Source organism: Camelus dromedarius, chromosome X, assembly GCF_036321535.1.
Source record: "Camelus dromedarius isolate mCamDro1 chromosome X, mCamDro1.pat, whole genome shotgun sequence".
Taxonomy (NCBI): domain Eukaryota; kingdom Metazoa; phylum Chordata; class Mammalia; order Artiodactyla; family Camelidae; genus Camelus; species Camelus dromedarius.
Genome location: NC_087472.1, coordinates 17,028,787 through 17,056,246, shown reverse-complemented (window position 1 = coordinate 17,056,246; position 27,460 = coordinate 17,028,787). Strand labels below are relative to the sequence as shown.

At 36.7% G+C, this 27,460-nt stretch overlaps 1 long non-coding RNA gene across 6 annotated transcripts in view; it reads right to left on the bottom strand.

Annotated features, from left to right (window-relative positions):
• Window positions 1–27,460, bottom strand: part of LOC105106464 (uncharacterized) — a 51,860-nt gene that overhangs the window by 18,903 nt on the left and 5,497 nt on the right. For 5 of the 6 annotated variants that reach the window (XR_010379315.1, XR_004134702.2, XR_010379318.1 and 2 more), the window contains exons 2-7: window positions 19,682–19,722; window positions 18,440–18,485; window positions 14,493–14,602; window positions 13,572–13,917; window positions 7,162–7,303; window positions 3,162–3,274 (exon numbers count right to left, since the gene is read on the bottom strand). This is a non-coding gene — a long non-coding RNA (uncharacterized LOC105106464). The remainder of the gene's footprint in view (window positions 1–3,161; window positions 3,275–7,161; window positions 7,304–13,571; window positions 13,918–14,492; window positions 14,603–18,439; window positions 18,486–19,681; window positions 19,723–27,460) is intronic. The other variant, XR_010379317.1, reaches the window with a different exon arrangement.

The following is a 27,460-nucleotide window of genomic DNA, read 5'->3' as shown; positions in this document are numbered from 1 at the left end:
TGGCACAAGACGTCCCTGTACTCTGGGGCCTGGGCCCCCTGTGTCAGCAGGGTCAGAGTTGGGGTGGGGGATAAGAGTCTCATTCCATGTGACATCTAACAGCAGCTGGTCTGTGATCTGGAGTTTTCAGGGACACCCAAAAGTCTGGTACACCCATTGCCTGGAGCAAGGATGGCCTGAGAAAGAGTGCATGTCACCCTGCCATGCCAAGCAAGTGAACTCCAGAACATCAGTTGGAGTACTGATGTAACAACTAGAGGGAAACCAACAATTGAGAAGGCCTGGAGCTATTACCTGAGCCCAGGAGATTAGGGCTTTGCAGCTTTTTTTCTAGGGCTCAATGTGAAGGCCTACCCACTTAGAGTGACTTGCTCTCATCAGGGACAGAAATGGGTTCTTTACTGGTTGGCTTTCCCCTAAGGAAGATGAGACCCTTGGGGCTTGGGACCTAATCTTTCATTCATATCAAGTGTTATTCTCTTTGCCTGCTTGTTGGCCTTTTACTGATGAGGGTTCCTTGTAGGCCTCACAAGATAGCATCCTTTGGAGAGTTGAGCACATCCGGACCCCTGAACACTTGCCTATTTTAATGCTACTCACTCTTCTATACCTGAGATGATCTCAGTATATAACCCCTTAGAGAAAGGTGAGCAGTCCATGGAAACAAGCTTTCATATTTTTACCTTCTTTTTCCTGCTCTCTCTTCTAAATTTATCTCATTTGAATGTCTGCATGTGTAGCTTCCATGGGGTTGTTGGTATGACTTTAATATGGGGATATCCTTGGGTTTTGAGTTTTTTCCTTCTATCATACATTTCCCAGTCCTTAGATCACAAGGCCACCTCACATGTCATTAACTATCCTTAGGATGATTGGATTTTCGTATTGCTTAGAAGTTTGGTCAAAGATTTTTGTTTTCTTTACTATAAAAAGTGACCTTTTTCTTTTCCATATGTAAATAGAACTACGCATATGTTTTGTAGAGAAATGGAATTTTACACTGGAGGTTATTTTAAAGCCTGAGGGGTATACCTTGGTTTCTTGATTTGAAACATAAGTCAGATTTGTTAATATTTCAATTGCAGATATGTATAAAGTTAGAACCTGACAGCATAACCTTAGAAAAATTACTCCAGAAAGGTAGACATAATGAGTAGTTTGCTTAGAACCCTTCCTTTGTACATATTCACTCTTTAAAATCCATATATATTTATGTATTCAACTTAGGGTATTAATACATGTGATAAGCATAGACTATTTTTCCCTTTCTCTATTCTTATATTAACAAACTAGGATGGTTTAATCCTGAAGATGTAATAATTTGCTTTAATCCCTAATGAAAGGTGTAATATATCTTGCCTGATCAGGACAGAGAGTGGAATTCAGTCTTTGCAAGGACTTAAAAGGACCACCTAGTGTAGCTGCACCACGTTGAGATCCAATGTATCTGTGAACAATAGGTCCTTTCCCTTCCACAGTGTCAGCCATTGCAAAGGAAAGCTCAGAGAATCTACTTTCCAGTGGGAATGTGGCTGTGTGATCACTTCTGAAGGGCAGAGTCTCTGAAAGAAGGATATGGACACATGAAAGGTTTACTGATGCACCCAAATTGTCCTCAAACAAGTTAAACCAATTGACAATGCTTCCCAACTCATAGGAACTTGTCTGTTTCTACAGATAATCACATAAACTGGGCAATATAGATGTCTTCATTTTCATCAGCTCACTCTGGATATATTAGTTGGGACTGAGGCATAGCTGAGAACTTCTTGAACTGTAATTTACTTGGGTATTGGTGAATCTGAGAACCTCTGCCAACAGATTGATTTTTCTGTTCCATGGCCCCCTTCTTCTAGGAGTTCGAGTCGTGCTCTTTTTTTCCCCTTTCCTGTTAGACTGTTTTCCTTTAGCTTTTCATTTTGGGACAGCTACTGATGTGTAATGGATGTCAATGGTTGAAGGGCAGTAAACATTAACAGCAGTTGTTCTTGGTTTCCAGTTTTTGCTATTTCCATTATTATAACTAAAACACTGAAATACAGCTAGGGGCTAATACCTTAGGCTTCTATCCACTCTCAGTCCATTTGGCTTCTGTTCAGGATCGCTGGGGTGAGGTGAAAACAACATTCTTAAGCCTACAGAATTCCAGAGCTGAGGCCACTTCTATTGTTGTTTACACTTCTGTCTCCATACATTTGACTATTCAAGCATGTGGCCAAGTTAAAGACTATTCCAAGGCAGGCACCCCAGCATATCTGGTCCAAGCTTTCTCTCTTGGTCTGTTTTAGCAGAAATAATTTCTGGAGGTCAGTGATCACCTTTCACATGCACAGGGCACCTGGGATTGTTGAGGCTTGCTCTGCCTAAATGTCTCCAAGACACTCCTGAGAGCTAACAACACTTTGTCAATGATCAATTATTGCTTCTCAGCTTGAAATATACTCTTCAATATATCTTCTATGATAAACAGTGAATTTTTTCTCCTTCAACTCTGAGCTCTGACGCTGCTGCCAAATGGGACCAAGGCCCCAGTGTGCCAAGTACTTTCTCCCAGAATGTTGGCTTCATGCTCAAGGGACAGGAAGACACAAATGATCATAAGCTTTGCACTTGGTTGTGAATCACTTCCTTTAGTCCTGCCTGCACTGGGAGGGGGTCCACCCCCATGACTTCCTGTGCCTGGACTTCCTGGCAGCTGCCTGTTCAGTCCTGGCCACTCACTAGCCAACTTTTACAATTATATCTTGCCTTTGTCAATGTATCCTGTAAGCCTTGGAGATAAAGGTAAGGATACAATGCTTGGAGCTAAGGAATGCTCAACCTCTCCGCAGGTCCACCATTCTTCAACTTCCTGGTCTCTTGGGAGGAAATACCAGGGGCTTACGGCTTCACCAAACAATTTCCTCATGATGGCAGTAGTGCTCCAGAAATGTCAACCAGGCCGGCCCTTAGGCCCTCTTCTCCCACCCTTCTAGTCTGGAAAAAAAAAACGCTAACAAAAGGTAAAAGACCACTAACAAAATACTGACAAAACTGCCTTACGTTTTGCCCAGTTTGAGGAAACTTGCTCAGTCTACTGGGATCTTGCTTTCCATTTCCATTTATAATCTGAAGCCTAAACCACTCCTCCTCATCAGGCATTTCCTTTTGTTGAGCATTACCTTTCCATCAGATCTTGGCCTCACAGTTCAGCTCTTCTTCACTCAGCATTCATTCTCCAGCATTTTCCCAATTATCAAGTTGTCTTCTAGGGACGAGTGTCAGGATACCAGGACTAAATGGAAGAAAACTCTGTAAGTTCCAGGCCTGGAGAAGGTCATCTCAAGGCACCTGACTTCAAGAGCTTCCTAGATTCCCAGGGAGTCTCCATCCATTTTCTAGGACACATTAATACTTTTGTTTTCAGTGGAAAGCTGTTTTTTGAATAAGCCACTGAGATTTTTAGGCCATAAGGCCTAAAATATCTCGTACTGGTTCATGACACATCATCCTACCTGGGACACCAAGTGTACCCTTATATTTATGTTTTAATTTTAAAATGTATATTTATTATTTTTCCATTGTTTCTGTCACTTCTATAGCAGAAGCTAATTTCTGCCTTTCTATTTAAAACAGATATAAGATTATTCTGTTTCCAGTGAAACTTGGGAACATATTATTGGAACTTAGGATTTCAATGCATTCCTGTCTTTATTTTTGAACTTCCATGTTGTTTCCAATGTCTGCTTTTCAGGTGGAATTACTATATTTTATTGTATGTACATTTTAAATGATATTTTTCATACATATTTCTTTAGTAATCTTTTTACACACATTGGTATGAACTATATAATTCTGCCAACAGAGATGTATTTGGTGTATATGTTTGCACATGAAATTTTTTTTAAATAACGTGTTGGATCATATTGAATCCAGTTTTGTCCTATATCTTTAACATAGTAATTATTTCACATGGGCCCATATCCTTAATTTCTTAATTTTTAACTATGAGTTAGCTTTGTTTTCCCACATAGATTAAGGTGATACACACCTCTTTAAAATATTCAAAACTAAAGAGATTATGAATTAGAAATTTTAATCAGTGTTCATAATCCCACCTTTTATACATAACTAGAATTTTTTAAATTTTGTGGCTCTTTTCTTTCCCTTGCAGATATAATAATGAATAGCTTTTATTCATAAAATAGGTTTCTATTTACTATATACTTTTATGTCATTCTTTGTTCACATATTGTAATATGAACATCTTGCCAAAATCTTATATTCTTGCGATTTGTTTTCTAGACCTTAAACAAATTAACTCTAACTCCATTTTTTTCATTAATTGACCATAGTTATTTATGAAATATCCCTAGACTTCAGATATATTTTGACAAAAATATGTTATTTAAAATCCTATTTTGCTCATGCATAATGACCAAAATAAATTTATTATACATATCCTCTATGGAAGTATACAAGCTATCTAAAGCATCTCTCAAAAAATTTGTAGATACTGACAGGCACATGCAGAGTAGATAAACAAGATTATACTGTATAGCACAGGGAAATATATACAAGATCTTGTGGTAGCTCACAGCGAAAAAAATGTGACAATGAATATATGTATGTTCATGTATAACTGAAAAATTGTGCTCTACACTGGAAATTGACACAACATTGTAAAATGACTATCACTCAATAAAAAATGTTAAAAATAAATAAATAAAATATCTCTCAAAAGGATCTCATTCATAATTAAGTATTTGTACCAATTTGATCTACTTGGCAATATTTATTTCATAATTTTATGACCCCCTTCAATGTGTCCTGGTTTCCAGTATGTCTGGGGAATGATACTTAACTGTCATTCTGACATTCCTTTCATCAACATTCTGGGGATTTCTTTTTCATATCTCCTCTATTGGATCTTCAATTTCATAAAACCCGTATTTTCCCCTTTTTAATAGTTTCTAGAACTTTTTTTAAAAGCACAGGCTAAGGTAATTTTTTGAAAAAGGTTACATGGCAAGTAAATTTTTAAGACTTTGCATATCTGAGGATATCTTTACCCTTACACTTCATTGTAAGTTGGGCTGTGTATAGAATTCTAAATTGGAAAAAATTTTTGGTTTTTTTAGAAGACTTTTTTTTTTTACTGCATTCTGGTCTTCAGTGTTGATATTCAGAAGTTCAGTCATTCTGATTCTTCATATTTGTATGTTAGTTATATGATATTCCCTGTTACTAGTGTTCTGAAATTTCATAATAATATGTCCTCAGATAGGTCTCTTTTTATCCAGTGTGCTGGCAACTTGGTGGCTCCTTTCAATCTGAATTATCATTTTTTATATTTCTGTGAAATTGCTGGGAACTATTATCGGGATAATAAATCACATTTACAGATGTACTATAATTTTCTTAGTTGTTTTCCTTTTTCAGTTTTGAAAATTTTAAGTATGGTCTTTTTCCAGGCTCTTTGATGAGTTTTATATTTCTGCTATATTATTTTTAATTGCTGTGTTCCTTTTCATTGTAACTATCTTTTTCATTGTATCCTTTTCTTCTATCACAGTTGTAATATTGTCTCTTGCCTGTCTGATGATATTTATAATAATTTTTTTAAAGCTCTCTTCTCCCTTTACGTTGATCTTCTCCAATATAGTTCTATGTTTTGGTCTATATCTTTCATTGTTAGGGGCTCTCTTTTGATTAGTGTTTGCTTGGTATATATTATCCCATCATTTTTATTTTTAACATATCAATATCTTTATATTTAAAGTGGATTTCTTGTAGCCAGAATGTACCTGGCTCTTACTTTTATAAGTAAAATCTGAAAATCTGTCTTTTAAATGGATTGTTTAGATCATTTACATTGAATGTAGTTATTAATATGGTAGAATTTTAATCTATTATTTTGCTGGTTGTTTCCTATTTGTTCCTTTGTTCATCATTCCTGAAATTCTAGTGGAGCAGCTTAGTATTTTTTGATTCCAGTTTTATCACTATTAGTTCATCATTTATACTCCTTTGTAAATTTGTATGTGGTTGATCCAGTGTTTAAAAAAATACATGTTAACTAATCCCAGTTTGATTTCAAGATTTCAAGTAATACATTGCTTCTCATGTAGTATAAGAACCTTGTGACAATACATTCTTTCTTCCCATCTTTTGCGCTGTCATTTTACTTCTAAAATATGCTGCTATCTTTCTAATAGATGGTCAAATATATTTTAAAATAATTAGAAATAAGGGAAAATTTTTTTTTGTATTTACTTTCATTTGAACAGTTTCTATAGATCTCTAATTCTTTGTGTCAATCTCGGGTGTCTGTCTGATATCACATCCCTTCTGCATGAAGAGTTTTCTTTAATATTTATCGTAGTGAAGGTCTGCTGATAATGAATTTTCTTAGTTTTTGTCTGAAAAAAAGTATTTCTTCTTATTTTGAAAGACATTTTTGATGGTACAAAATTCTGGGTCGAACATTTTATTTTTGTTTTGAGTACTCTTAAGATGCTAGTTTATGTCCTTATAGCTTAAATAATGTTTGACCAGTCTGCTAGAAATCTCAAGAAATATCTTGTATCCAGCTATCCTCTAGATTTTCTCTTTATCTTTGTTTTCAGGAGTTTGACCATTGATGTGTCTTTCTATGTGTATTAGTCTGTGTTTAACTACTTGATAGTTTTACCCCACAACTTCCTGTTCCAGGACTTCCTGGGAGCTGAGAGCTCAGTCCAGCCAACCCCACCGGCCAGCTCCTACACCTGGACCTCACCTTTGTCACACCACCATCAGGCCTTTGGCCAAAGCACCTATAACAACTCAGAGAAGCCAGGAAGGCCCAATTTGGGACCAGGTCCTGCTTAGCTCTTCCGCTGAATGGACCTTTTGAAACTGAAAGTCCTCACAGAAACAAAGCAATGCCGCAGTAAGCATATTTTAAACTATTTCCTCATGATGGCAGTAGTGCATCAGCTATGCCAAAAAGTATTTTCCTCCCTGCCCCACCCGCCCTCTTCACCCGCCCATCCTGTCTGAAAAAACGTTACCAAGAGGCAAAAGCAAAAGGAAATATGGCTGCTTTGTATCTTGCCCAGTTTGAGAAAACCTGCTCATGCTAATGTACTTTTGCTTTGGTTTTCATCTGAAACCAAACTGAGGCCTCAAACTACCCACCCTTATCAGGCATCTTCTCTTTGCGAGAATTCAGTTTCCACTAGGCCTAGTCTTCACAGTTCGGTTTTTGTTCACTTAGCATTACATCGCCAGCATTTTCCCAAGTTGACTCCTCCTGGGAGCAAGTCTCAAAGATCCAGGCCTAAACAGAAAAAGAGAGTGCTGAAAATCCAACCAGGAGGGTATCTCTATACATCCATGGTCTTTGCCTGGCTCATCTCTGCAGCTTTCAAATTCTCCTACATCTTCCAGGTAAAGATATAGGTTCTATGTGTTGAATTGTTAGCAGCCACTTGACTGTGGCCCTAAGAAGAGGGTCCACATAGCTCTCATCACTATATGCTATTCAGTGCCCCAGTGGCAGGATGTCAGAAGTTACTCAGTTTTGTCTCATACTTTCATTTACCATTTGGAACACAAGCACTTTCTCATGTCATTAAATGGCTTCCAATTACATTTCTATGACTTTATTGGAGGTAGAGGTGTATGTGTCTGTGTTACCATTTATCTTCTTTTTTTCTTAATGGAGGTATTGAACCCAGGACCTTGTGCATGCTAAGCACGCGCTCTACCACTGAGCTATATATCCCCACCCCACCATTTGTCTCTTAGAGGTCAGTCTTAAAACCATTTCCTCATTAGTAAGTAAGATGTGCTTGCCAAGGATTCAGAAAGAACCATGTGCTTATCAGGAGTAAAGCACTGCCGTAAAACTTATGACCACTGATTATCTTTTGGATTATGTTTCCACTCCTCTTGATACAGAGTTCTATATTTGTGTTCAAACACAACAACAAATTTATAGTAAAACTACAAGTTAGAACATTGTGGTTCCACAAGACATCTTCACTCCTGATTCCTAGGCATTTAGAGAATATTATATCAAATTTGCAAATCCTCATTTTAGCAAATAAATCATGAAAAGTAGGACTTTTTATGCCCTATTTATCGTATATTTAATATATAGTATATATAAGGTATTTGTTACATATATATATATATATATATACACATACATATTTGTTTCTCCTTAATTATAATTTGACTTATGGGTGTAGTTTCTGCACAAATTCTTCTGCATAACCTTATATAAATTGTATGGCCTCATATTAATATATATTTTCCCCAGCTTGAAATTTCTTTACATTTTATTCTCTTCCAAGCAATTAAAAGAATGACACCTACTGTTGGCAACTTGTTCATATTTTGAGAAATTAAAAAACCAAAAGTAAATGGCACCTCAATCAAAAGTAGAAGAAATAACTTTTAAACCATCTCTGCCATACAATGTTACATGTTTCCCATGCATATATATATATATATATATATATATATATATACACACACACACACACATATATATATTTTTAGCCTAAAATCCCAGCTCCCTTGTATGTCAAGTGTTCAAACACTGATTATAGTTTTGAGTTGTTAGCAAACATCATTAACATGACTTTGAATACTTTATATTTCTAACATTGCCTCCTTTTGCATTTCTTAGGATTAAGCAGACTGTCTAAAAAATTACCAGCTACATTAGCCATCTATAAAGTTCGATGAGGTCACAAGTAATGCCCATTTGAGCAGACAAGGATTTCCAAAACATGGGTGTCTTGAATCCTCTTGTTTTCTGTGATTAGTTAGAGATATAAATACATAAGGTCTCAAATGGCCACAAATAAGTTGTATCAATAATTTTTTCTGTACACATTTGAGAATTTCTAGACTGGTTCTCAAATTACAAATATTATTATTGGCTTCTTAAAATACACAATCTATCAAAAACAAATGGAAACACTTTATCCCAAATCCCACTTTTTCCCACATGAACTATTAACAGCTTGATGAGTATGCTGGTTTAAATTTAATAAAAGTTATTTAAAAAAAACTATTCTTGAGAGCTAAATAGATTTTGTCTACATGTCATCATTATACTCCCTATATTTTTCAGCACAGTACTAAACACACACACATACACACTAAATGTTTTCATTTTTCTTCAAACCCTGGTCACACAGTACATGGAGTTTGGTGCTATGAAATTTTGACTACTCAACACTGGACAGTGGGCAATTGTCAATAGTATTAACTATTCATGAGCAACATGGTAGTTTTTCATGGTTAAATCTCACATCATTCCTTTATTGTTGATCAAATCCTAAGAATAACATGCATCTGGAAAGGAATCAGTTATTTCAGCAAATATAAAGTAGTAAAGAAGTGACAGATTTATCTCACTAGGACTCAATAGATACACTATTGATGTTTGATCTATTGCATTCTGCTTTTATGTTACATTTATTATATAACTGTACATGTGTGGGCACCTGTGTAATGACTGTCAGGGTTTGTTGGTGTGGATTTTGACTTACATGATACATGTGGAAGATCCTTGCAGTTTGAGTTGGCTGTGTGATTAATTTTGAGAGGCAGTGTCTCTTGGACTTTAATCTGTGAAAGATTAGGCCGTCTGTCATAAAAGCCTCTTCATATGACATTAAATATGCTTCAGAAAAGTAGGTTTTCTGCTAAGCATAATTTGGAAATACTATTCTGTTTGAATAACAATTAAGAGTGAGGCCTTTAAATCTTGTGTATACACAGACCTGTGCACATTTTTAAAAGAAATACAGATTTTGTAACACATCCCTGTCTTAATTGCATATTGGGGTGATGTTCATTGCTTTTTTTTTTTTTTAATTTCTAATGCTTTTCTTGCTTTCAACACTTCAAGACTTCAGACAAGTAGGTAAAACTTGAAGGTGAGCCATTAGAAACATCACTCTAGAAAGTCAGACACTGTCAGTTGTTTGGCTGTACACTTTCTAGATACTTCCCTTGTGACTATTCAATTTTTAGAATTCATGTGTTTATGTGTTCGACTTGAATTAATCTTGTATGTTATAAGTAGAAAAAGACAGCCTTTATGTTTCCTTTTCATTTTCCTTGTATTAGCCACCTAGGATGGTTTGATCCTGAAATTCCAACACTTGTGCTTTTCTTCCCTGAATCAAAGGTATGGACATCTCTCCTGATAAGGACTCAACAGAATAGATTTTAATCTTTCTAAAGGCCAATGAAGGCTGCTGGCTATAGCTGAATTTGCTGTAGCCAAACCCAGAAAATGGATCCTTTTACCTTCCCCACTATCCACTCTTACAAAGGAAGCCTCAGTGATCCTCCTTGGCCCTGCCTCTCTGCGTTCCTGTGGGAGTGTGGCTGTGTGATCAGTTTTGAGAGGTAGAGTCTCTTGGACTTTTAATCTGTGAAAGATTGACCAATGTTGACCAACTGACCTCCAAAGAGTTTAGCCAATTGACAACACTTCTCACCTGGTTAGGAACTTGTATAATTCTACAAATCATTACACAAACTGGGTGATATTAATGGCTTTATTTTCAGTGGCTTGCTCAGGTTTATAATGAAGAGCAAAGGGTATTATGGGAGAACATGTTGAACTGCAGTTTACTTTGGTACTGGTGATTTTGAACATCTCTGCTAAGAAGACTTCGGTGCTGCGTGGCCTTTTATTGTGCCTGCTCTTTCCTTTGCCACCTTTCTTACTGGGTGGGGTTTTTGAAACTTTTCATTCTGAAACAGCTTTTGATCTGAGATGAGTGTCAATGATTGAGGAATAGTTAGGGTTGGCAATAGTTACAATCTCCTGTCACTAGGCCAAGGTGTCATGCTTGAACTCCTGAGACTCAGAAAGGTGCTGTTGCTTCAGCTTTCCATCCACTTCCTGGCCAAATGTAGTCTCTTAATGTATACCAAAAGGTGTAAACTCAAAATTCTTGAGCATGAAGAATTCTAGGCCTAGGGAATTCTGTCACACACAACTCTAACTTCAGATATGGGTGACTGTCTTCACATATCCAGCTTCCCCAGTCCAGCATATGATCAAGTCAAACTGTTACAACAAAGCAGGCAGCTTAGCTCATCTGATGCAGGCTTTCTTTGCTATCTGCTTAGCTGAAGTAGAGTGAAGAGGTCACTGCACGTCTTCATAGGGTACTTGACCATTGGGACATGCTTTCTCAAATGTCTCCCAGTCTTCCTTGGCTACCCTTAAGCAAGAACAGCTTCAAGGGATAGCTACACCCAAATGCTTCAGATTTGAAATGGAGGCCCAGCTCAGGGATGTCCACTCAGCCTCACAAAAGGCCAAACCTTTCTCAACTCCTAGGCCTCACAGGAGTTCTAACAACTTTGGGTTTTGTCAGACTACTTCCTCTTGGCGGCGGTATTGCTCTGGAAAAGGCAACTGGCCCAGCCCCGCCCCCAACCCACACCAGGCCTCTACTCCCGCCTATTCAATATGAAAAAAAGCCACCAAGAGACAAAGGGGTCAGGAAACAAAGCTGCTTTGCTAATCACCCTGTGTGGTGGAAATCTGCTCAAAAGGACAAATTTTTCTCCTAGTTTCCCTCATAAATCAGGCTGAGGCATAAACCACCTACCCTCATCAGCCAAGTTTTCTTTTCAAGAATTTCATTTCTACTCTACCAAAGCTTTGCAGATTAGCTCTTCTTCACTCTGCCTTGATCCCCAAATTTTTCCATGTTATTTGCTTTCATGGGCAATTCTTAGGGATCCAGGGCTAAAAGAGTAAGGAAAATGAGGGAAATAAAGGCCTGGAGAAGAACAAATCTGGGCATTAAGCCATGTGGCTCTTCACTTATCTCACTGCCAGTTCCATTGGGAGTCCTCCATTTTCTGAGTGGGCACTAGGCCTTGTGTTGAGTGGGAGGCAACCATTTGGCTGGAACCCTAAGAGAAGGGTCCAGATAGCTCTCAAGTCTGAATTTCATACAATGTTCCACTTGGAGTGATGCATATACTCAACATAAATGAATTCCACTTAGAAGAGACATGATTATGTTTCAAAGTTTCATCATGTAACACTGAAACACAACTATGTTCCCATGCATGTGATTATGACCTTCAGTGGCTTCCTATGACTTTATTATTATGCATATATACACTAATTAAGTCTTAGAGATCAGTCTTTTAGCATTTTCTCATAAGCAAATAAAAAATGGTGCTTGCAAAGGGTTCAGAAAATAACCATGTGCTAATCAAGATTTAAAAAAGGGCTGTCATAAAACCTGTATTAAGCACTGAGAACCTTTTGCACATGTACTTCCATTCTTTTAACACACACACATAGTTCTGTATTTATGGTAATAAACTACAATAAATTTACATTTAAATTGGATTTATATATGCATCCTATTTTAGACCCAAACTTCAGATTTCACTTCTGATTCCTGGGTAGTTTGAAATTATGAAACATTTGCAATACCTGGATTTTAGACAATAGAACATTTGCAAGAAACAACTTGATTGATCTATTAATTAAAGAATATTAATTAGGTTCTCACTTAATCATTTTTAATTCATACACAGGACATAAAATTCCTATAATGCCACCATTCAGGAATCCTGATTTTGAGATTTGCCTTACCTAATCATTAATATGACATACATATACATGTATTTTTTTCCCTAAAACTAATAATGAACACTGAACAGACACTGAATACTTATGCACCAGAACATTAGGGTTTCTTTTTTTTAATACTTCTCAAAATTTACACCCAATTTTTATCTTAAAATTTTCTTTAAAACTATAAAGAAAGAAAACAGAATTCAATAATTGAAGGTTGAAATTCCATCACCCAGATGTGTACCCTAAGAAAACTTTACAGTGGATGCATTCACACCCTTTACATGCAGCTATAATCTTTCATTAATGCCTTGTTTTATATAAATATAAATATGGATATAAGAATGTCGACTGAGTTGAAAAAGCATACTCACTATAACACTGACCATCATTGTAGATATGTAGCTTCCTAAAATGCTTATCTATAAATATATTTATATATAAACAATTTACACACACACGCAAACACACACAGGTTGCCTCTCTTTAAACATAATTGCACACGTACTGAGTGTAATTTTACACAATCTTCAGCACTGCCTTATACCGTCTGCATACTTGCATATCAAAATATATTTTAAATGATTGAAAATATTTTTATAATTTACTCTAGAAGACCTTTCTATTCCAAGAAATTACAAAAGTTATACCTCCTACTAACAAAGCATTCAAATTCTGAGAAATTATAAAGTAGAAAACAATCTGTACCTCAATCAGAAGAAATAACCACTTAAAAACATCTTTGCCATGCATTCTTATCTCTTCACTTTGCATATATGTGTACTTTAAAAAACAATGTTCAAATTCCCTTTTACTTTGAGCATTAAAACAAGTTTTCCTACTTTGCAGCTTGGATGCTTTTAAAAACATCACTAAATATTATTTGGAATTAGGATATGTTTTTAAATTTTGCCACCTGTTTTTGCATTTCTAGAAATAATCATGCTTCTTTACAATGTACCTGCTACAACAGCCATATATGAAGAAGTGAAGCGAGATCACAGGTAATGCCACCTCCTGCAGACAAGGACTTTTAAAATGTGGGCTCCTCTTCAATCCTCTTCACTTGTTTCTGCTTCTCATCTGTTTGTGCCAGGTCTGCTCTCATAGCAGAAGCCCACCCTTCTTGGCTTGGCTGGGCGGTTCTACTTTGCTTCAGGCTCTCCCAGCTCCAATTTGGTGCACCTGAGACCTCCAGCAGCACACTGGGTCCAGCTATAAGCCTCCAGGAATTGTCCTGTCCTCTGCGCTTTGCTACCACAAAGGGCCCAGTTCTCAGAGCATGGGAACGCCACGTGCTCTGAGGGCTAGGAAAGAGAAAAATACCCACAGGCCTAGTACTTTGTTAGTGGCTTCCTCTGGTCCCGCCCACACTGGCAGAATACCAAGACCCCACCCCATGACTTCCTGTGCCTGGACTTCCTGGCAACTGCTGGCAGTCCTGCCTCCCCAATGACTGCTCCTACACCTGAACCCCACCTTTGTCTAGAGCTCCCGTTGGCTTCTGGAGGAGGCTCTGAGCCCATCTTGGGGCCCGGCCCTTCAGCCTCTTCACAGAAGGGACCTTTCCAAACTAAAAGTCCTTTCAGAGAGGAAACCTTGGGACTTTTTCCAGAAATTTCCTCATGATGGCAGTATTGCTGCAGAAATTCTATCTTAACACTGTCCCATGCCCTTTTCTCCCGCCCGTCCAGCATGAAAAAAATGTGACCAAGAGATACAGGCGGCAAGAAATATGGCTGCCTTGCTTCTTGCCCAGTTTGCAGAAACCCACTCACACTATTGTGATTTTGCCTTTGGTTTCCATCTGCAATCAAACTGAGGACTAAACCTACACTCTCATCAGGTGTCTTTTTTGTTTAAGAACTCAACTTCCACTTACCCAATCTTTGTGAACTCAGCTTTTTCTTCACTTAGCATTACATTGCCAGTGTTTTCTCTTGCTATCAAATTATCTTGGGATATCAAGAGGCAAATCTCAGGGATCCAGGCCTAAAACGGAAAAGAAAATGGTTGCACCTAAGAGCTTGGAGAACAGCAAATCTAGACACTTGTACACATGGTTCTTGACCTGACTCACTTCCCAGGTTCCCTGGGAGTCCTCCTCCATTTTCTGGCCTGGGTACTGGGTCTTGCGTGTATTTAAGGAGAAGCAACTATTTGTCTGGAACCCTAAAAGAAGTGTCTAGATAGTTCTCAAGAGTACGTGCTATACAATGTCCATGTGAAATGATACACATACTCAAATATGTATAAATTCCAATCAGAGAAGACATGATTTAGCCTCATGTTTTCATAATTTAACATTGGAACACAGTCACATTCTAATATCATTACAGGGCCTTCAGTGGCTTCCTATGACTTTATTGTGTATGTGTGTTTCACTGATTATGTCTGAAGTATCAACAATATAGCATTTTATCATACATAATTATGACATGGTGCTTGAAAAGGATTCAGAAAATAACCATGTGCTGATCAAGAGTAAAGCTCTGCCATAAACAGCACTCGTTAGTACCGCTGATAAACATTTGGATTATGTTTCACCATGCCCATACAAACTCACTTCCCATATGCTCATGCACTCGTTTCAGTACACACATACACACATGTATATTTAGCTTCATACACAAAAATTAGTTTACACTAAAACAAGATTTATTTGTATTTCACAATTTGGTTTGTATTTTCATGAAAAATTTGCACGACCTGATTTTTAGTAAATAAAACATTGGCAAAGAGCTTCTTGATTGCCACATTCATCAAAAATGTTAGGATCTTAATGAAGAAATGTTCAGTTCATAAGACACTTATTTAACAACTGGAAATTTAATGCCTATGATGCCACCCCTCAGGTATTATTACTTGAAGAACTACTTTCTAATCTTTATTATGCTAACATGATACATATATATATATATGTATATTCTTAGACAAATATTGAATGACAATACATGTGTGCCTCAGAAATTAGTTTTTCTCCCTTCTCAAAAATTTAACCCACATTTTAATCTAAAATTGAATCTTAATATTTTATTATTAGAAAATATAACAGATTACATTACTATATAAATAAAGTTTGTCTCTGTATCACTCTAACATTGTGATCCAGGTGTGTATTCTATCAAAGATTCAAGGTGAAAGCATTCACATGTTTTATAGTCATCAATAGTATTTCATCAATGTTTATTTATTTATTTATTAAAAATGAAGTCTTTCCAATTTTTCATGATAATGACAAACTGTCCAGGAAACAGAAGTGAAAATATGATCCAAGCCATTACATATGAATAAATCCCATTTTAATATAAACGTATTATTGTGTATGAAGCTAGATATCAGTTTACATTTGCATACGTATATACACATATACATACACACACAAACTCCACAACATGCATATATGGACACTGAGGGTGAAGTTTGGGTGAAGTTTAATGGCATTCTTATTATAATAATCACTATGATTAAAATATATAATTTTTATACATGTGTACACATATAGATGGCTATATATAAATGTACAAATACGTGTTTGTTTCTTTTTAAACATAACTGGATGCATACTGAAGTTAGTTCTGAACAAAATCATTATCTTATACAGTTTCTATATTCTCATATACATATACGTATCTGGAGAACTTGGAAATTCTTTATTCTCCTGTAGGAAGACCCTTATTATTCAAGAGATTTACAAAAGAAATACCTGATGTAGGCAAACTGTTCAAATTTTGAGAAGTCATAAAGCCAAAAATAATAGTAGTTCAATCCGAACAAGAATAAAGACTTTTAAAATGGCATTCTCACCTCTTCCTTACATAACACACTAATAACTTCTGAAAAATCAAATTCCTTCAGACCTCTGGTGTTCAGATATGTTTTCTGCATTTATTGTAGCTAGACTACTTCCCAAACTTCATTAAATATTCTTTGAAATACTGGTTATTTTTTTAAAAATAGCCTCTTAAGTTTGGAATTTCTCAAAATTAGACATGCTTATTAATAGTAAGTCCAGGTATGACAGCCAGTTTATGAAGAAGTCCAAGGAAGTCACAGCAATGCCACTTTCAACAAACAAGGACTTGTAATATGGTTGTATCTTCAGTCCTCCTGTTGTGTATGCTCAGATTCCTTAGTTCTCATGAGGTCAACACAGCACACTTGTTATCAATAATTTTTTTTGCACATGTTTGTCCTGGATTTGCTATTGAATTACAGCATTAATATAAATATTGTGAAGAATTTTGCAGGAGGCACACATCTCTGAATGACAACCTATCCCCAATCAACCTATCCCAAGGGAACTACTACAGACAGCTTAATCGGTCCATGTGATCAAATGCTGTAAACAAAATATACAACCATTCATTCATGAGAGCTAATATTATTTAACTAAATAAATATAGCCTACTGCTCATCAATAAACTCCCCTATTTGCTCTCACAGTGCTTAAAATACACAAACACTCAACCACAGATGAACACATCATTATTTATTTTCCTCAATTATATCCTGGTTATACTGTAGGTGAAGTTTTGCATCCTTGCCTCTTTACTCAGCAATGGATAATGGATACTCATAAATTTCCTTTGCTGTTGATCAACTCTACTGATAATATGCATTCGGCAAAGAAATGATAAATTAATAAATTATAAAACAGGAAAGAGGATACTCTCGATGACATAAACACAATTGATATTTCAATCTATTGCATTCTGCCCTTTCTTCTATATGCATTGAGTTTGTCTGCATGTATGTGTGTTTCTGTGCTTCTGGACAGGGGTTTTTGGCTATAACTTTTAACTGACATCACCTAAATATGGGATTTTCTTGTGGTTTGAAATTTATCCTTTTTCCACACTTTTCTCAAATCTTTTGTAGCAAGGCCATTTCAAATGTCATTAAATATACCTAAGAACACTGGATTTTATGTTAAGTAATAATTTGCCAAAAGCTTTTGTTTCTGTGACCATTAAAAGTAGGACATTTAATCATTCCAGCATGTACATAGAACTATGTCTATTTTTACAGAAAAAGTAGCATCTTATAATAACTGATCCTTTATTACTTGCAGTTTCATTAAATTTATATTTGGACCATTTTTGTTTTCTTTTCTGTGAATGTCAAAAGTAGCCCTTGTTTGTTTTCAAAAGTTTAATCCTTAAGACATGCATAATTAAACCGTGTAGTTTCTACCTTGTACTATTTTCCCCCCAGGTTTATTGAGATGTACTTGACGTATCATTTACGTTGTGTTCTTGAGAGGTAGATCCCATTATTAGTTTGCTTAGAAACTTTCCAGATACTTTGCTTTGTGCATATTCACTCTTTAGAATCCAAATGTGTTTATGGTTGTAGGTAATCATAAGAGAGAGAAAACAGTATTTCATTTTCTGTTTCTTTTTCGGAGTAAACTGAGAGAGTCTGATCTCGAAGGTCAAATAATTTGGTTTCCTCTAAGTCAATAGTGTGAGATAGAGAGATTGGAAGTTAGTCTTTATGAAGTCTAAGAAAGACTCCCTTATATGTTTGTAGAAGTATGTGTGTGTATGCAATTTAAAGTTTTAGATGTACATAGAAGCATGAAAATGTGACCCATAACCAAGAGAAAAATTAGTCAATAGAACCTGGCCCAGATGTAACTGGATAAATTGAATGAACAAACAAGGATTATAAAAGAGTTCTTATAAATACATTCAAAGTTATGGAAAATCTGAGCATACAAAGAGAGCAAAACAAAAAATTAAATTAAAAAACAGAAACTAAACATCAGAACCAAATGGAAATTCTAAAACTGAAAAATTATATGAAATGAAATGAAAAACTCACCAGATGCTGAATAGCATATTCAAGACTGCAGCACAACTGACTGGACCTCAATGAAAAAAAATTAATTAAAATTATGGCTAATTCAAAAAACTGCAGGAAAAATATCAGTGAATATGAAACATAACAATAATCACCCAAAATTAAGCACAAAGATAAATAATACTAAAAGATGGAAAGAGGCACAGTGACCTTTGGAACAACATCAAAATAATATTTATGTACTTTGAGTTCATGAAGAAAAGAGAGAAATTGCAAGAGTGAAGGGCAGAACGTATTTGCAGAAATAAAAGTAAGCCATTTGTCAGATTAAATAAAAATTATAAATGTTCTGAGTGAGGAAGATCAAATAACCCAAATAACCCAAAGAAAACCAAAATAAGGAAAATAAAATCAAATTTCTAAGTATCACTGATAAAAAGAAAATCTTAACAGTAGGCTGAGGAAAGACTGGTTACATAGAGGAGAACAGCTATAAGAATGATGGATGACTTCTCATTAAATTTGATGCAAAGTATTCAAAGGATTACCACCCATAAATTACTGTTAGAAAAATCTGTCAATCTAAAATTTTCTATCCAGAAAATGCAGCCTTCAAAAATTAAGGCAAAATAAAGATATTTTCAGGCAAACAGAAGCTGATAGAATTGGTTATATCAGCAGATCTGCTCAAATATAAATGTTAAAGAAAGTTCTTCAAGCTGAATTTTAATGATGACATATGGAAACTCCGGGCTGTAAGAGAGGAAGATTGATGGAAATAGTAAATATATGGGCAAATATAAAACAGGCCTTATACTTTCTTAATTTCTTTAAAGGAAATTGACTACATAAAATAAAAATAATAACAATGTATTGTGGTATTTAAAACATGTAGCAGTAAAATATTTGTCAATAAAACCAGAAGATTTGAGTAGGGAATTACCCTCTTGTAACTTGATTGCATTATTTTATATCTAAACTAGTATAATAGTATTTGAGGGTACTTTTATATTTTAAATTCCAGCATTGACCACAAATAGTGGTATATCTAATAAGAGAGGAAATAAAATGGTATTTTTAAAAGCACACAAGTAATTCCAAAGATGACACAAAAGGAGCAAAAAGGAAGAAAGATCATATTAGACTAAATGAGAAGAGCAAAATGGTAGATATAAACCCAACCATATGAATATTAAATATAAATGGACTAAACTCCAATTAAAAGGCAGAATTTGCCAGTATGGATAAGTAAGGAATACTCACCTATATGATGTTTAATGTATATTACAACCGCAGAACATAGACTAAAATTAAACAGATGGAAAAGTTACATTACATAAACACAAATCATAAGAAAACTAAAGTAGCTATGGGCATACCTCATTTTATTGTGCTTCACTTTACTGGACTTTACAGATAAAGCGTTTTTGTTTTTTTTTTTAACAAATTGTAAGGTATTTTTTTTAACAGTGCCTGATTTATTAGCATCAAAAACAAAAACAAAACCCCCTAAACCAGTTTTTATATACAAAACAAGCTGATTTTTGTTTTCAAGTGTTAAAAGCACTCCTTAAAAATTAAATAAAATTTAAAGAATGGATTAATGGATTGTTCTTCCTGGAAGCACTTAAGTGAATGAATATTCGACAATGGAGATATTAAATGCACACCATGCAGGCCCTGGACGGTCACAGAGGCTGCAGGGACAACCCTGCATTGTCAAATGGTACACTTTTTAAGCAATAAAGTATTTTAAAATTAAGGTATGCACATTTTTTAGACATAATGCTATTGCACAATTAGACTACAGTATAGTGTAAACAAAACTTCTGTGAGCACTGGAAAACCAAAAATTTGTGTGACTTGTTTATTCTGATACTTGTTTTATTGCAGTGGTCTGGAACGAAACCCATATCTCCAAGGTCTGCCTGTATGTAATTGTTAGTAAACTAGATTTTTAAGACAAAACGTATTATCAGAGGGGAAGAGGGATATTTCATAATAATAAAAGTTTAATTTGTCAAAGAAATAGAACACTGTATAACATGTGACTAAAACAATTTCAAAAATTAACCAAATACTGACAGAACTAAAGGAAGAAATATAGAGACCAACAATTATACTTGGCAATTTCATAAGTCTCAGTAATTATAAGAGCAAGTGGACAGAAAATCAGTAAGGATAGAAGAGACTTGAACAATAATAAGAACCTAATCAATATAATTGACTTATGGAAACACTCCACACAACAATGGAAAAATATATGTTCTCTTTAAATAGACATGGAATAATCACCAATGAAGACTATATGCTTGGGAATAAAAACCAGTGTCAATAAATTTTGAAAGGATTGAAATTATTCAGAATATGTTTTCTGACCATAACAAAAAGAAGAGAAATAAAAATACCAAAGATATTTGGAAAATCTCCAAATATTTTGAAATTAGACAACACACTTGTAAGTAACTCATGGACTTTTAAAAAAGAAATATAATAAGAATTTTTAAATATTTTGAGCTGGAAGTAATAAAAAATATGCCAAAATCTGTGAGATATAGGTTAAACAATACATAGATACAAGTATAAAGCTCTAAAATGACTGTATTAGGAAAAAAAGTATGTTTAAAAACCATTCATTGAAGCATCCACCTTAGAGAGCTCAAAAAGCAAGAGCAAATTAAGCCCAATGTAAGCAGAAGAAAAGAAATAATAAATATATAAGAGCAAAAATGAGTAAATTAGAAAAAGAGCAAACAATTGGAAAAAAAAGTAATGAAATAACTATGTGTCCTTAAGTTTTCATACTCTACCTAGAGTTAAAGGGTTACCACTTCATGCAAAATATGGAATCCCTACAGCAATAATGGTCCACTTACCATTCCCTGGTGTCCTTTATGCTATAGTTGTCATATGCAGTTCATCTATATAAATTATAAACTCCACAAAATAATGTTATAATATTTGCTTTAATAATTTGTATGTATTTTAAAGGAACTAAGTGGAAATAGTCGTTCCTCGGTATCGACAGGGTATTGGTTCCAGGACCAACCCCTACAGATACCAATATCTGAGGCTGCTTAAGTCCTTTATATAAAATAGTGTAGTATTTGCATATAACCTACACACATCCTCCCGTACACCTTAAATCATCTCTAGATTACTTATAACACATAATATAACTTAAATGCTATGTAAGTAATTGCAATACAATGTAAATGCTATGTAAATAGTTAACGGCACACAGCAAATGCAAGCTATGCTTTTTGAAACTTTCTGGAATTTTTTATTTTTCAAATATTTTCAATTCACGGTTGGTTGAGTCTGCAGATGCAGAACCCATGGATACAGAGTACTTAGTGTATAGTCTTTTGTATTTACCTAGATATTCAACATTTCTGATGTTCTTTGTTGGCTCCTGGAGATGTCTATTACTCTCCGGTGTCACTTCTCCTCAGCTTGAAGAATGTCCTACAGCATTTATTTTAGTGTATGTCTGCTGGTAACAAAGAATTTTAGTTTTATTTTGTCTGAAAACATTTCACTTTCATCTGTGAAGGATATTTTCAGTGGATACAGAATTCTGGGTTGCTTTTTTTTCCTGTCAGCACTTTCAAGAGGATGTCCCATGTATACCTAAAACTAATATAATATTGTAAACCAACTATACTTCAATTTTTAAAAAATGAAATCACAAGAAAGAGGATGTTCCATTGTCTTCTGCTTTCCATGTTTACTGATGAGAAATCCTAGCTATCTGAATAAGACATGTGACATATGATAGTAGTAGCATTTCAAGTCTATGGGGAAACCACTGCCTTTTCAATAAGTGGTCTTGGAACTATTGGGTATCCATGTGTACAAGTGAAACTTTACTCCTCCCTCACACTACATACAAAACTCGATTCCATTGTCCCTTTTCAGGTAGTCAGAGACGGCAAATTCATCACAAGTCTGTACCGGTACTATGGAAAGCCCAAGGAATGGTGGAGGGCTTTGAGGGATTTGGGAGGTGAGACAGACTCTCTAAACAAGGGTTGGAAAACTATGGTTTGCAGAATAAATCTGGCCATTGATCTGTATTTGTAAGGCCTGAAAGCTATGAAAAGTTTTTACATTCTCAAAGAGTTGTTAGAAAAAAATTAAGAATATATGACAGAGACCATAAATGGCCTGCAAAGCTTAAATTGGTCACTATCTGGCCCTTTGCAGAAAGTTTGCTGTCCTCTTCATCTAGGACTAAAGATATCTTCACCCACATTATTTCCTAGTTAAAGAAAGCATTTTCTTAGAAACCACAGTGTGGTCATACGTGCACTTCCTCTTCACAGGGATGGCATCACTAAAGTGATCCGATAATGGTCTAGACTAGTATTTGTGTTAGGTCAGGCCCCAGAAGTATATTAGAATGAATGACTACCACATACAAGTACCAACCTTATCTATGATATGCTCTTACACGAAACCAACAGAAATCATTCCTGAGTGAAAGGCAGAGCCCTAGTGAATGGGGAGGTAGGAGGTCACCATTTCTCAAAAGCCCCTCAGACCACTGTCACACAGAATCAAGACGGCACCTCGTGGAGCTCTATTTTCTATCTTCTGGTCTAAAGGCAGCATGCTGAGAAGAGGGGTAATCAAGGCAGAATCTGAGAGACCACTGGGACCTTGGATTAGGGACTGTCTAGGAGTCAAAAAGAAGCTGGGAACCACAGAAACAGGAGAATGATTTTTAGAACTGTTAGGTTCTTTTAAATCTGTTCCTGCAAGTGTTGGCCCTGCTATGCCCTGAATGCTTCCCAGCATTGTCAATAGTTGTATCCTTAAAATGACAATTATCTGGGTGCTGGTCATCTGGGCTCCCAGGGAAGGGAGGAGGAGAATGGCTATTGTACCTCCCTCTGCAGCCAAGTTTTGGAAGACAAGGATGAAGAACCACAAAGGACAGTTCTAAATGGCAGTTACAGGGCAGATAAGAGTGAAGAGAGAGGAAGAAAGAGGTGAATTTCCCTGCATACACACATACACACACACATTCATTAACACCTCTAGCCTCATCCTCCCAGAGTAATGTGTTTTCTTTTTTTCTGATGCACAGTTATGGAGCTAAATGATGTCCACAGGTATACAAGAATCATCTCTGTTATATTACTTGGTGATTTTGGAAAATGGAGAATTTACATAAGACATAGAATAGCATGGTCATCAAGTATGACATAAAGATTAGGAAGACTGAGTGGCAGATGCGATGTAAGGGTTAGTGATGGATGAGGATCGTGTGTATGATGAGCATTACAAAGGTTCATTTTGGGGGGAGATACTTGATAATATAAAATAGTGGTTTATCTTAAATTGAAGAATTACATGGCAGCTGTCAATAGTGTGAATGAGGATCAAAGAATTCTGTTTACAACATGACTCAGAGCACAAAGAGTGATTTTAAATAGGATGATGGTTAGGGATGGATTCAAAATTAAGGATATTTCTTTCTCATATTCCTTGCTAAGCACACAATCACTGGTATTACAGTGGATAAAAGAGCAGGTGTAACTCAAATAGTTGGTGAGATTTAAAGATGGTTTCGGGGTCAGTGATGGGATGAAATCAGAGATGTTTGTTTTGAACATTACAAGAACACTGAGACTGATCTATAACTGAAAAGGGGCTTGATAGGAGTAAGGTACCAAGTGAGTGTCAGTGATGTGTTGAGGGTCATGTGTGTCCATTTTTCACATTAAATGGTCAAAACAGCATTTTTACTATTATGATTATTATATGAATGTTAGGACAGGAGTTAGGGAATGGGATGAATCAGAAATTTTGTGAGCATGGGGGGACACCTGTTTTCTGTATAATCAGTCATGGAAAGTACTGATTTTACACATGTTAAGTTATTGGATTGGAGTTAGGGTTAGAGGTCAGGTGAGCAGTGAATGAAAGGTGAAAGAAAGTGCTAGGTTAAGGGATGGATTCAGGATGAATAGTTTACATATTACTTCACCAGAAAAACAGCATATGGTACAGACAGGGGTGGATGAAAGACCTGATGACAGTGACAGAGAAATGCCCCAGAATTGCTTTTACACATGGCCCAAGAGGTTTTATGTTCACAGAACCTCCGTGCCCTTCCACTGGACACCCAAGTTCAGATCCGCTGCTCTCTCTGTCCCCCCAGGTTGCAGTCAGTTTCACACCTACGTGATCCACAGTGGGTGTCCTATGCCCCAGTGGCCACTAGATGCCGACAGAGACCTGGCTGGATACCTCCTGTCTCAGGAGCTGAGGGCGGCCTTTTCCCAGCTCAAGTTTGTCTTCATCAGGGGGTTGAAATTAGGGCTCAGGACAAATTGGCACCCCCATATCTTCCTCTCACCTCTCACACAGGTCTTTGAGTGAACAAAGGCTGAAAACGACTTCCTGCTCACACTGGAACACTCCTCCCTTTAGAATCCTCACCCTTCCCTGATCACACAGTGTGCACGACTATTTCCACCAATAAAATCAGACGGGACCAGTGCTGTGCACGTGGTAGAGGACGGGGGTCCAGGTTCGGTCTTGGCCTCAGCATAGCCCAGCCAACAACTAGGAGTACTGTAGGCTAAGGTCATGGGCCACATCTGACTAGCTGTGTGACTTTGAGCTGGTCACTTAACCTCTCTGTGTCCTCATGTATACCATGAGGATTGTAATAGTACCTCCCTCGTGGAGTGATTATGGGATTATTGTCACACTTGTGACAATACCTGGCATATATGTTAGCTATTCAATTTGTCATCTTAGACTCTCATAGTTAGGCTGCAGAAATTCTCTCTCTCTCTCTTTTTTTTTCTTTTTGGTGTTTCCCATTAGAGGTTCTTGTTGCTGTCTTTCACATTGACCCTGGTTTCATCAAACAGTGTCTGGCGGTTGCTAACTGCTTTCTGGTCCTAGTTGTCTACGAAGCCCTGGTGTTGGTGATGCTGCTGCTACGCTCTGTGTGGAGACAGGCCTGACAGTATATTGCTAGAGTCCCAGTGCTCTCTGGGAACACCTGGGAGAAAGGAGACTCTCCCTCCAGCACAGATAGAAAGCCTTGCCCTCTGGCGTAAATATTTACCCTGGGAGCACAGCTTTAGGGCCCAGGGATAAAATGCTGCCCCTGGGACACTAGCCAGGCTTCCACGCAGCCGGTGCTGAGCCCACTCAAGTGTATAATTCTGCTTGATAGTGACTAGTCAGAGGTCCCAGGGTTCCCCAAAGGCTGACCTGCCACACAAGCGCAGAGTTCTGTTTGACCAAGAACTTGCACAGCTCGCAGTTTCCCTCATTTAACTACTTTTCTACCCCCAAATTTAGGAATGTCTTAAATGCTCTGTATGTTAACGATGTCGAGTTGTTCACTGTCCTGGCTGAACCCCAGCTAAGAAAACTTGAAATGAAGGCAGTCCAGGCAGGCAGAGCCTCAGTGCAGAATTAGGCACCTTCCTTCAAAAGCCAGCCTGCAGGTCCTTTGGAGAGCTAACTGGCTATATCACCTAATCAACCAGATGTGTCCAGCCCATGACCCCTTTGCTAATAAACTAGGTATAAATTCAAGAAACAGAACCAAGTGTTCCTAATGAATGTATCTCAAGAATAATTTTAGCAAATAGAAGAACAAGGTCGTGCACCAAAACAATATTTTCAAAGACAAGAACGACCAGATAGTGTATGATCACGTTGGGCAGTTTCACTAGCATCTCTTTGCCAAGGTCGGAGGCCACCCTCCAAAAATCCATGGCACACTTCCAGGTTTTTGTTAAGATAAGCTAGGTTATTTATACCAACCTTCCCTCTGAAAACAACTTTTAAAAAGCTGCATAAAATATAAACAATACTTTCTTATTTGAAAAGCTGTAAAGTGAGGACAAAATAAAGGGAAAATGGAAACCTAGAGAGACAAATGAGGACCACAGGCCACATCTATCTACCATGTGAGTATTTCCCAAATCACAAAACTGTTCTGATAACCTCTTAGGAGAAGAGGAGCACAAACCAATGGTCAAGATGTATACAAAGTAGGGAGTCTAACATGACAGCCTTCCTTTAATGAGCTGGCACCCAAAAAGACTCCACTCCCAGGGTGTAGAATGTGGCCCAGCCCTCAAACAGAATTTCTTCCCAGGTTCTACTTGCCTGATATGTAGGGAATCCCAAGCCTCAAACTTTAAGATTGTCCTCAACTGAGAGGTCCCACAATAATTCCCAAATGCTCCATTTGGAAGAGGCAAATGGAAATCCTTTCTGGGGAAATATGACTCCATCCCAGCATAAAGTTATTGCTACAGATAATTGATAAAGTATGATGACCAAAATAACCAGGCACATAAACAGACAAGGCCCCGTGGGCAAGAACAAGCAGAAAAACAGACAAAAATAAGCCACACAAAATCTCAATGAATGTAATTATTAGACACAGACCATAAAACAACTATGCTTACAATGCTTAAAGATCTAAAAAAGGAAATTCCACTGCTGGTCAGTATAAAATAATGGAGACCAATTTACTCTCATGCATGAACAACCAGAAACTACTAATAAATGAAACAATGGTTATCAAGGCACTGGTCATCGTGTTACAAAGGATAGTGACCCTTAAAGATGGACAACGGACAACGTACCGCAATTGTCCCAGCTTACTGCCTTGAGTTTCCAGGTCTCATCAGCAGAGCCTGGCAGACTCCCTGAGTTAAGATGGGAAGAAGTGTTGGGAAAAATGAAGTGGCTACATTTTGCTAGACAGAGTACCAGGAAGGAGATTTCACAGAGAGAAAACTACCCAAAACTGGGGAAAGAGCTATCCAAAAGGGCTGGAGGGAACAGTACCCAGCACTCACGCAGGGCTAAGAATGGAACCTATTTCTACCTGCTAGACTTAAAAATAACAGAATTCAAGAGCATTGGCTAGAGTACTCAGAAAGTTCTTACCTCAGTAGTGGGAGACAATATTTCCTGCACGAAACATGGTTCTGGTGCTACCTAACAAATCCAAAGAATCAAAGTGTTTCCAAGTAATTAAACTGCATC